This window comes from Budorcas taxicolor, chromosome 23, assembly GCF_023091745.1.
Source record: "Budorcas taxicolor isolate Tak-1 chromosome 23, Takin1.1, whole genome shotgun sequence".
Taxonomy (NCBI): Eukaryota; Metazoa; Chordata; class Mammalia; order Artiodactyla; family Bovidae; genus Budorcas; species Budorcas taxicolor.
Window position 1 is genome coordinate 32016901 of NC_068932.1, and position 7486 is coordinate 32024386.

Consider the following 7486-nt stretch of genomic DNA (forward strand, 5'->3'; position numbering starts at 1 on the left):
ACTCTGTAAAGATAATCTAATCGACTGAATAAAATGAACTCTGGGCTGCCCACCCTTCTGTGGCCTATTTTGTAGAAAGAACTTTGAAGATCGGGATGCAGAGATCTGCCTCCCCAGCCTTGCTGTGTCTCCACTTTACTGTGTGACCCTGGGCAAGAATCTCAACCTCTCTGAGCCTCTCTGCCTCTATAGTCACACTTGCAGTCACACTGCCGCACAGAGAGGATGGAAAGCTGGCCACCACCCACTGCTTCTGGTTTCCTCCTGGAAGCTGCATTCATAACATGACCCCTCTCTCATCCTCACCTTCAGAGGCATCACCATCTCCAACCCACCTGCCCTCTCCTTCACTGGACCCCTTCATGTTCCACGTGGGCTCTGCAGGAGTCCTCAGGCTCTGGACAGTTGCCCTCATGAAGACTCTTATGGTGGAAATCGTCTGCCAATGACTTTTTAAATTAACATTTCAGACAAGCCCATTACACAACTAACCCAATGAGGGATTATTTTCAGCCTAGAGAAAAGGGTACTGCTGCTGCTGCTGCTGCTAAGTCGCTTCAGTCGTGTCCGACTCTGTGCGACCCCATAGACGCCAGCCCACCAGGCTCCCCGATCCTTGGGATTCTCCAGGCAAGAACACTGGAGTGGGTTGCCATTTCCTTCTCCAAAGTGTGAAAGTGAAAAGTGAAAATGAAGTCGCTCAGTCATGTCCGACCCTTAGTGACCCCATGGACTGCAGCCCACCAGGCTCCTCTGTCCATGGGATTTTCCAGGCAAGAGTCCTGGAGTGGGGGGCCAGTGCTGGAGACCAGCAAATAAGCAGGGACCCGCGGCTGCAGAGCAGAAGCTGGAAGGAGAAAGTGCAGCCTGACCAACGTGCCTACAACCCACGTTACCAAGGCAAGAAGCCCTCTCAAAATCATAATGGAGCATCTTGATCCCCAGGTCCTGTGATGCTCAGAGATGCTGGTGGCAAGAACCACACCAACTGACACCCCTGCAGACGTGACCCCTGCATCTGCAGCTCTCGGGGCCTCTGTGGACCCCATGGGGATGCTCCAGAGAGTTTGGCCCCTATGGTTGAAGGCCAGGGAAAAATAAGGAAGACATTCCTCCTTGGTTGCCCAGCCCAGAGCAGCCTGGAGGTTAGACGCTCTAGAAGCTGGGGGAAGAGCCAGTTTCATGAGTTAGTTTCCTGGGTCTCAAACAGCAGCAGCCAAGGTGCCCAGTGGTCCAAACCCTCTCTGGATGTAGGTTCCCCCACCCACCCACCCCAGGCTGTCTGAACTCTCCACCACGCTTCCAGGAGCAGCTCACCGCCCTCCCCTGCCTCCTCCTCCTCCTCTTCTTCCTCTTCCCCTTCCTCTTCTTCCTGCTCCCCCACCACCACTGGGCATCCCCAGCCTTTTGGCTGCTTCTGAACCCCATCCTGCACAACCACAGCCTTCTCACCCACTCACTGGCTTCCAAGGTGCTGCCACCACCCTAAGCCAGCTGCCTGCTAGAAGCCACGCCCAGAAGGCACTGGGCCCCCCGTGGATTTGATGAGGTCCTACTGATTGCAGGATCCAGCCAGGCCCTGAAGGGCAGAGGAACAGAAAACAAATATTCCAAGACAGGTTCTCTTTCCCAGGAAACTCACCCCTCAGGGAGGAGCCCATAGGCACTTGCGGGCTTCTGGGCAGGCAGACCCGACTATGCACACTGGGGCCAGTGCAGGGAGCCCCTCTGATGTTCATCACAGCAGCCCAAAGCCCCCACCTGTACCTGTACCTGGCCAGGGGTCCCCATTCCCCAGGGCTCATACTGGCAGTGGTGGAGCCAGAGCTGGTCTATGAGATGCCCAAGGAAACAGCAGCCACACGTGAGCAGCAAAGAGAAAGAGGGGGCGAAGGGGATACAAGGCAAGAGTTTCAGGCAGAATGGAATTTCTGAGGGCCCTGAGACACCCAAACCTATCAGTGGCCTTTGAAGCTACACCGGCAACTGCAGGGTGCTAGCGCCCTCTAGCGGATGGAGGGGCCGGGATTCACCTGGACCTTCTTGCCTTAACATTCCCAGAGAGGTGCCAGCCCAGGGCAAAACTGCGACGAGCCTTCCAGCCTCAGCATCACTGCCCTGGCCCTTCCTCAGCATCTCCCCATCTTCCCACCAGTCCCAGATGCGGTTCCCATTCCCCCTACAGCCCTTCCCAGCTTGCTCTGTGGATCTCAGTGTTCCTAAGGTACAGGCTTGACGCTGTAAGACAGACTGTGACAGCCTTGTCAGAAGGAAGACAGTTTAGAGCTGGCAAAGTCTTTGCTAAGAGTGAAGTCCCAGTATGACTCAGGCATCCAGGAGGCATTTCTGGGAGACATGGGAGGCCCCATTCTCCTCTTTTGCAGGGCAAGCTGAATTCTAGGGCTCCTGAAACCATCACCACCCCACCTTCCAGAAGTGAAGAAGTACGCAGGTGGACCATTAAAGGGGAGGAAGCCGGACTGGGGTTCACTGCTTAGCAGCCGCCAAAAGGACCAAGAAGACTTCGAGTCCTGGGCACAGAGGCAAGGAGAAAAGTGATGGCCTGACCTCTGTAGCCACCACCAGCATCCTCAGTGCCCCCAAGACAATCGCCAGTGGCAGGCAGTAAAAGGGGCCCTGCTTTGGTCCCCAGGGCACCCATGTCTCCAACAGTATCAAATCTTTACATTTATTCTGCCAAAGGGAGGCCGCCTAGGAGACGCTTTCTACAGTCACAGTGCATCCAGTGCGCTTCCTGCCCTCAGGGAGCTTTGAGTCCATCAATCAAATGTCAGATCCATCACCCATGCTACAGCGCCCCTTGTACCTCCCTAGATGGGGGGTGCTCAATCACGTGACTCTGCCCCTCCCTCACAGAGCCCTGGAGGCAGTGACCTCTCCACAGCCCCAGCCCCCAGAGTCGGTATTCAACTTGACACTGAGTCCCAGGTCTTCGTCACAGGGCAGATCTAGAACATCCCCACCCCCGCCCAGTCCCAGCTGCCATCCTCTCTCTGCATAGCAGTTTCATTTCCTCCCCTTCCCCCAGGCCACATGCACAGAGAAGCAACTATACTCTCTAAAGAGCACCAATCCTGATGCTCCACTTCAGCGGCTTCCCTGCCTCATGCTCTGGCAGCCTCCGGACTCAGGGGCTGCCCAGCCTCTTCCAGCCCTAAGCCTCTTTTGCAAAACTGGCTCTTTTTCAGCCTCAAGACTCTCAGCTTCGATGTCGACTTGCTCAGAGGAGACTCCCTGAACACACACCTCACAATTACCCTCTCCCACAGCGCCCAATAGTTTCATTTACTGCACTCACTACAATCTGTTTACCCCTTTTCAGGGCTTCCCTGGTGGCTCAGATGGTAAAGAATTGGCCTGCAACACAGGAGGCCTGGGTTTGATCCCTGGGTTGGGAAGATCCCCTGGAGAAGGAATCTTAGCAATACTGGCAACCCACTTCAGTATTCTTGCCTGAATGTAAGCTCCAGAGGGCAGGGATGTCAGCACTGTTCGCCTCTGCACCCCCAGCATCTTGCTGTGTACAGTAGGTGCTCCATGAATACTGGAATGGCTCAATAAAAGGGTCCAGTGCCATAGGAGAGATGCAATCAGGGTTCAGAAGAAGGAACAATCAGCTCCAGGTGGCCCAAGGGGAAGAAAATAAGATTTAAATATGCAGAAGGGATGACAAAGAAACTCAGAAGCAAAGGCGTGGAGGAGGGAAAGCAGTGGTGGGGGTTGACTGCACCGAAGCGTGAGGGCAAAGGAGAGGTGGACCTGACGGGCTCTGAAGGTCTTCACAGAGGAGCAGGAAGGCGAACGGAAGATGCACCGCAAGGCAGAGGTGGGCAGGGGACCGGAGAGAGTGACAAAGTGCCCAGAGCCTGGACTAGCACAGCGCAAGCTGCAGGAACGAGCCCACAGACAATCCAACCCGGGGCTGCAGGAACCACTCCCGCTGCAGCCCCCAATACCTTTCTTTCCCTTTCCTCCACTTAGGGGATTCAACCCGGAGCCTCATCTGTGACAATCGGTGAGATGCTCTATTGCTGAGGCGCACCCAAAGGCCCACCAGGAAGCACAAACTCCAGGCCCAGAGTCTGCGTGGCTGCGCCCTCCTTTCAGTCCCACATTAGATGCCCGAGATGAAGTTCCAGCGCCACCGCGTGGACCAAGCTGGAACCGCGGCCACATCCTGCATCCCGGTGGGGCCGGATTCAAGCAAAGTGCAAGTCGCTCAGTCGTGTCCGACTTTGCGACCCCATGGACGCATGGATTTCTCCAGGCAAGAACACTGGAGTGGGTAGCCTTTCCCTTCGCCAGGGGATCTTCCCAACCCAGCCCAGGGACTGAACCCAGGTCTCCCGCATTGCAGGCAGATTCTTTACCAGATGAGCCACAAGGGAAGCAGATACAAGCAAAGTTGCCCCTGAAACTCCACAGCCTCAGGAAGGCTGAGGAGGTGGGGGAAGCACAAAGCTCTAGGGTTAGGACCAGGCGGTGACGTGCCCAGCGTCTTACCAGAATATTCTGGGAACTGCTGGCTGAGAGAGCGAGAGGGTAGGTGGAAGTAGAAAAAGCAGAGGGTCCCAAGGAAAATTTTCTGAGTCATCAAAAAAGGGAAGACCTTTAACAGAACTAACAGTTATGAAGCATTTACTACGTATGTGCCTGGCTTGGTATCAGATGATTCGTGAACATTCAGTACTTCCGCGTACACTGGATTAAGCGGAGGCAATTTATCAGGAAACAGGCTCCAGCCACAATTACTAAGCCGGTGCTCTAGAGCCGGGGAGCTGGCAACTCCTGAAGCCCCTACACTGCAGAGCCGGAGCTCCGCAACAAGAAAAGCCGCTGCAAGTGAGAAGTCCGCGCACCACAGCTGGAGAGTAGCCTCCGCTCGCCACAGCTGGAGAAAATCCTGTGCAGCAGTGAGGACATAGCCGAGCCAAGAAATTAAGAAAGGAGAGAGGCACCACGATGGGGCTGGTGAGCGCATAACTGGGATTCGAACCCACCGGGCTTTAGCCAGATCCTAGACACAGAATCACAAAGCGATAAACGCTTTGGCTACAGTCACATCACAAAGATAACCCGGAAGCCTCCAGACTACCACACGGGACGTTAACTGTTCAATACTAGTTTGGTGGTAGATGGGGGCTCTGTACCCCCAAGAAAGCTGAAAGATGGACTCCCCTGTGACTTCTGTTCATCACCCAGATGGTCCACACCTGGGACTGCCCCACCCCCACCCCACCCCCCCCCCCCCCCGCCCCATTACGCTCAATGCCAGCCCTCCCCTCCCTTCCGGGAGCACCTGTGGCCTCTTTGTCCTTGATTGGGCGGGTTTAATGCTGGAGGAATATGAGGAAGATGTGTTTGTCCTAGGAGGCAGGCTTTAAACTATGAGGGGAAATCATAAAGCCCCACATCTTAGCGCATCATCACTCTTTTCCTTCCCACCCTCATCCCTATCCCACCCCTACATGTGGTCACAGAGGGGACCTAACCACACCCAGATCTAGAAATCCAAACAGTAAGAAGTTCAAGATCAAGGAAACTCCAGGGTGCCATAGAAAGAACAGGGGTTTGTGCAGCAGGCTGGCCAATGTTCCCTTAAGAAACCTGAAGCGCTTCCCAAGACTCCTCAAGGCTCCACCTCCCAGTCAGTAAAATGGGGAGAAGCTAGTCATACCTGCAAAGCTGTTGGCGCAGAGACTGGCAGATGGTTTCATGCTCAATAGGTATTACTTTTTTCTCCTCAACTGCATGCTCAAAGGTCTTTCTTTCTCCACTTAAAATAAACATGTGCATTTAGAGACATTGTTGTTGGCTTTGGAAAAATAAAACTGTATAAACCCATTGACTCAATGACCCTTGACCTCTGTCTAGCAGACAATCCTGCAGGCAGAAATGTAACAAACTGAAATGCGCATGCCCCTTGTAAATAACCTCGCCCCACTGTTAATCCATTGTTCCAAGTTGAGGGCAGACCCAGTGCTTCCAGATCCAAGTTTTAACCAAAGTTACAATTTAGCTACAATTCTAGACGAGAAAAATCAGCTGTCTTGAACTCTGACTCCATTCATTTATTTCTGAATTACCAAATGAGGTTAAGTCTGCAGGCTGAATTACACCCATGTACACCGATCTTGCACATGAGCCTTAGGTGAGATTTTGAAAGAATTCTTTTTCACACTGTCTGGGTCTTTCCCTTCCTTCCAGGCCCAATTAAAGACTGACTCTGCCAAGTGCCCCCTCAGTCACCACCCTCAGCAGGTTCTATATTTTCCTGGACCAACTACAATATTATTAAGTAACCTTTCTTGGGTAACATCCTGGTCCCCTAGGAGACAGGCACTGCTCCCAGGTGAGCACGTGCTTTACACTTGGCATTCTGTCCGCTGCCTACCTCTCATGCTGGTGCACGCTCATTTGCACAGTCTTGTCCGACTCTCTGCCACCCCATGAGCCGTGGCCCACCAGGCTCCCTGTCCATGGGATTCCCCAGGCAAGAATACTGGAGTGGGTTGCCATTTCCTCCTCCAGGGGATCTTCCTGACCCAGGGATCGAACCTGCATCTCCTGCATTGGCAGGTGGATTCTTTACCGCTGAGCCACCTGGGAAGCCCCCTGCCTACCTCTAGACTCTGTCATTCTTGGTTACTGATAACAGTCACACTCCCCGAATCTTTACCACCCTGAGTTCTAATCCCTCTAACCACCATGTGGATCTTTCTCACTGGCAATCAGCAAAGGGGGCAGGACAGTGTTTACAGATCCAGTCCTCATCACCATCTCCAAACATAGATGTCACCTTGGGAATCAGAGGTGTCATGTTCTCTCTGTCTCTACTTATTCTGTGTCGACAGTGCATTGGTGAGTCCAGTTTAACAGTCTTTGAACAGTCTTTGGAAGCACTAGCTCTCAATATCTCTTTGTGCTCAGCATCCAGTGAAATGTCATGAGGACTGTCTCAGTCTGAATTCCCCCCAAAAGAGCTCCTGAGACCACATTTGCTCCAAGTCCTTGATGTGTGAGCTGAGGTCAGGGAGCACAGGTAAGGGACAGGCAAGGTTAGACATGGGAGGGGAAGAAGGATTATTATACCCCAAGAAAAGGAAATAATGAATGGATCACCGCTGTGGCCAACTGGACTTTAACCCCACTGGGGACCCTCTGAATTGTTCCAGTGGGGGGCTTTTTATCTTGTAGTTACCAACCCTATCTGGTTGAGGGTCACTCCCGGGGTGTTGACCCCCACCAGCAACTACAGCAGGCTCTGTGTGCTCCCCATGCCCCCAAATCAGGGGCTGCCCTCAGCAGGGAGATCCAGGTAGACAAGGTGCAGGAATGTGCAGGTGACCTCTAGGTGGCCACAGGCATACAGGCAGTTTCCTACAGAAGCCTCTGCCAGAACTCCACCTCAGGAAAACCCAGCACCTCACAGAAGCCTGTCTTTACATTTAGAGAATAAAGACAC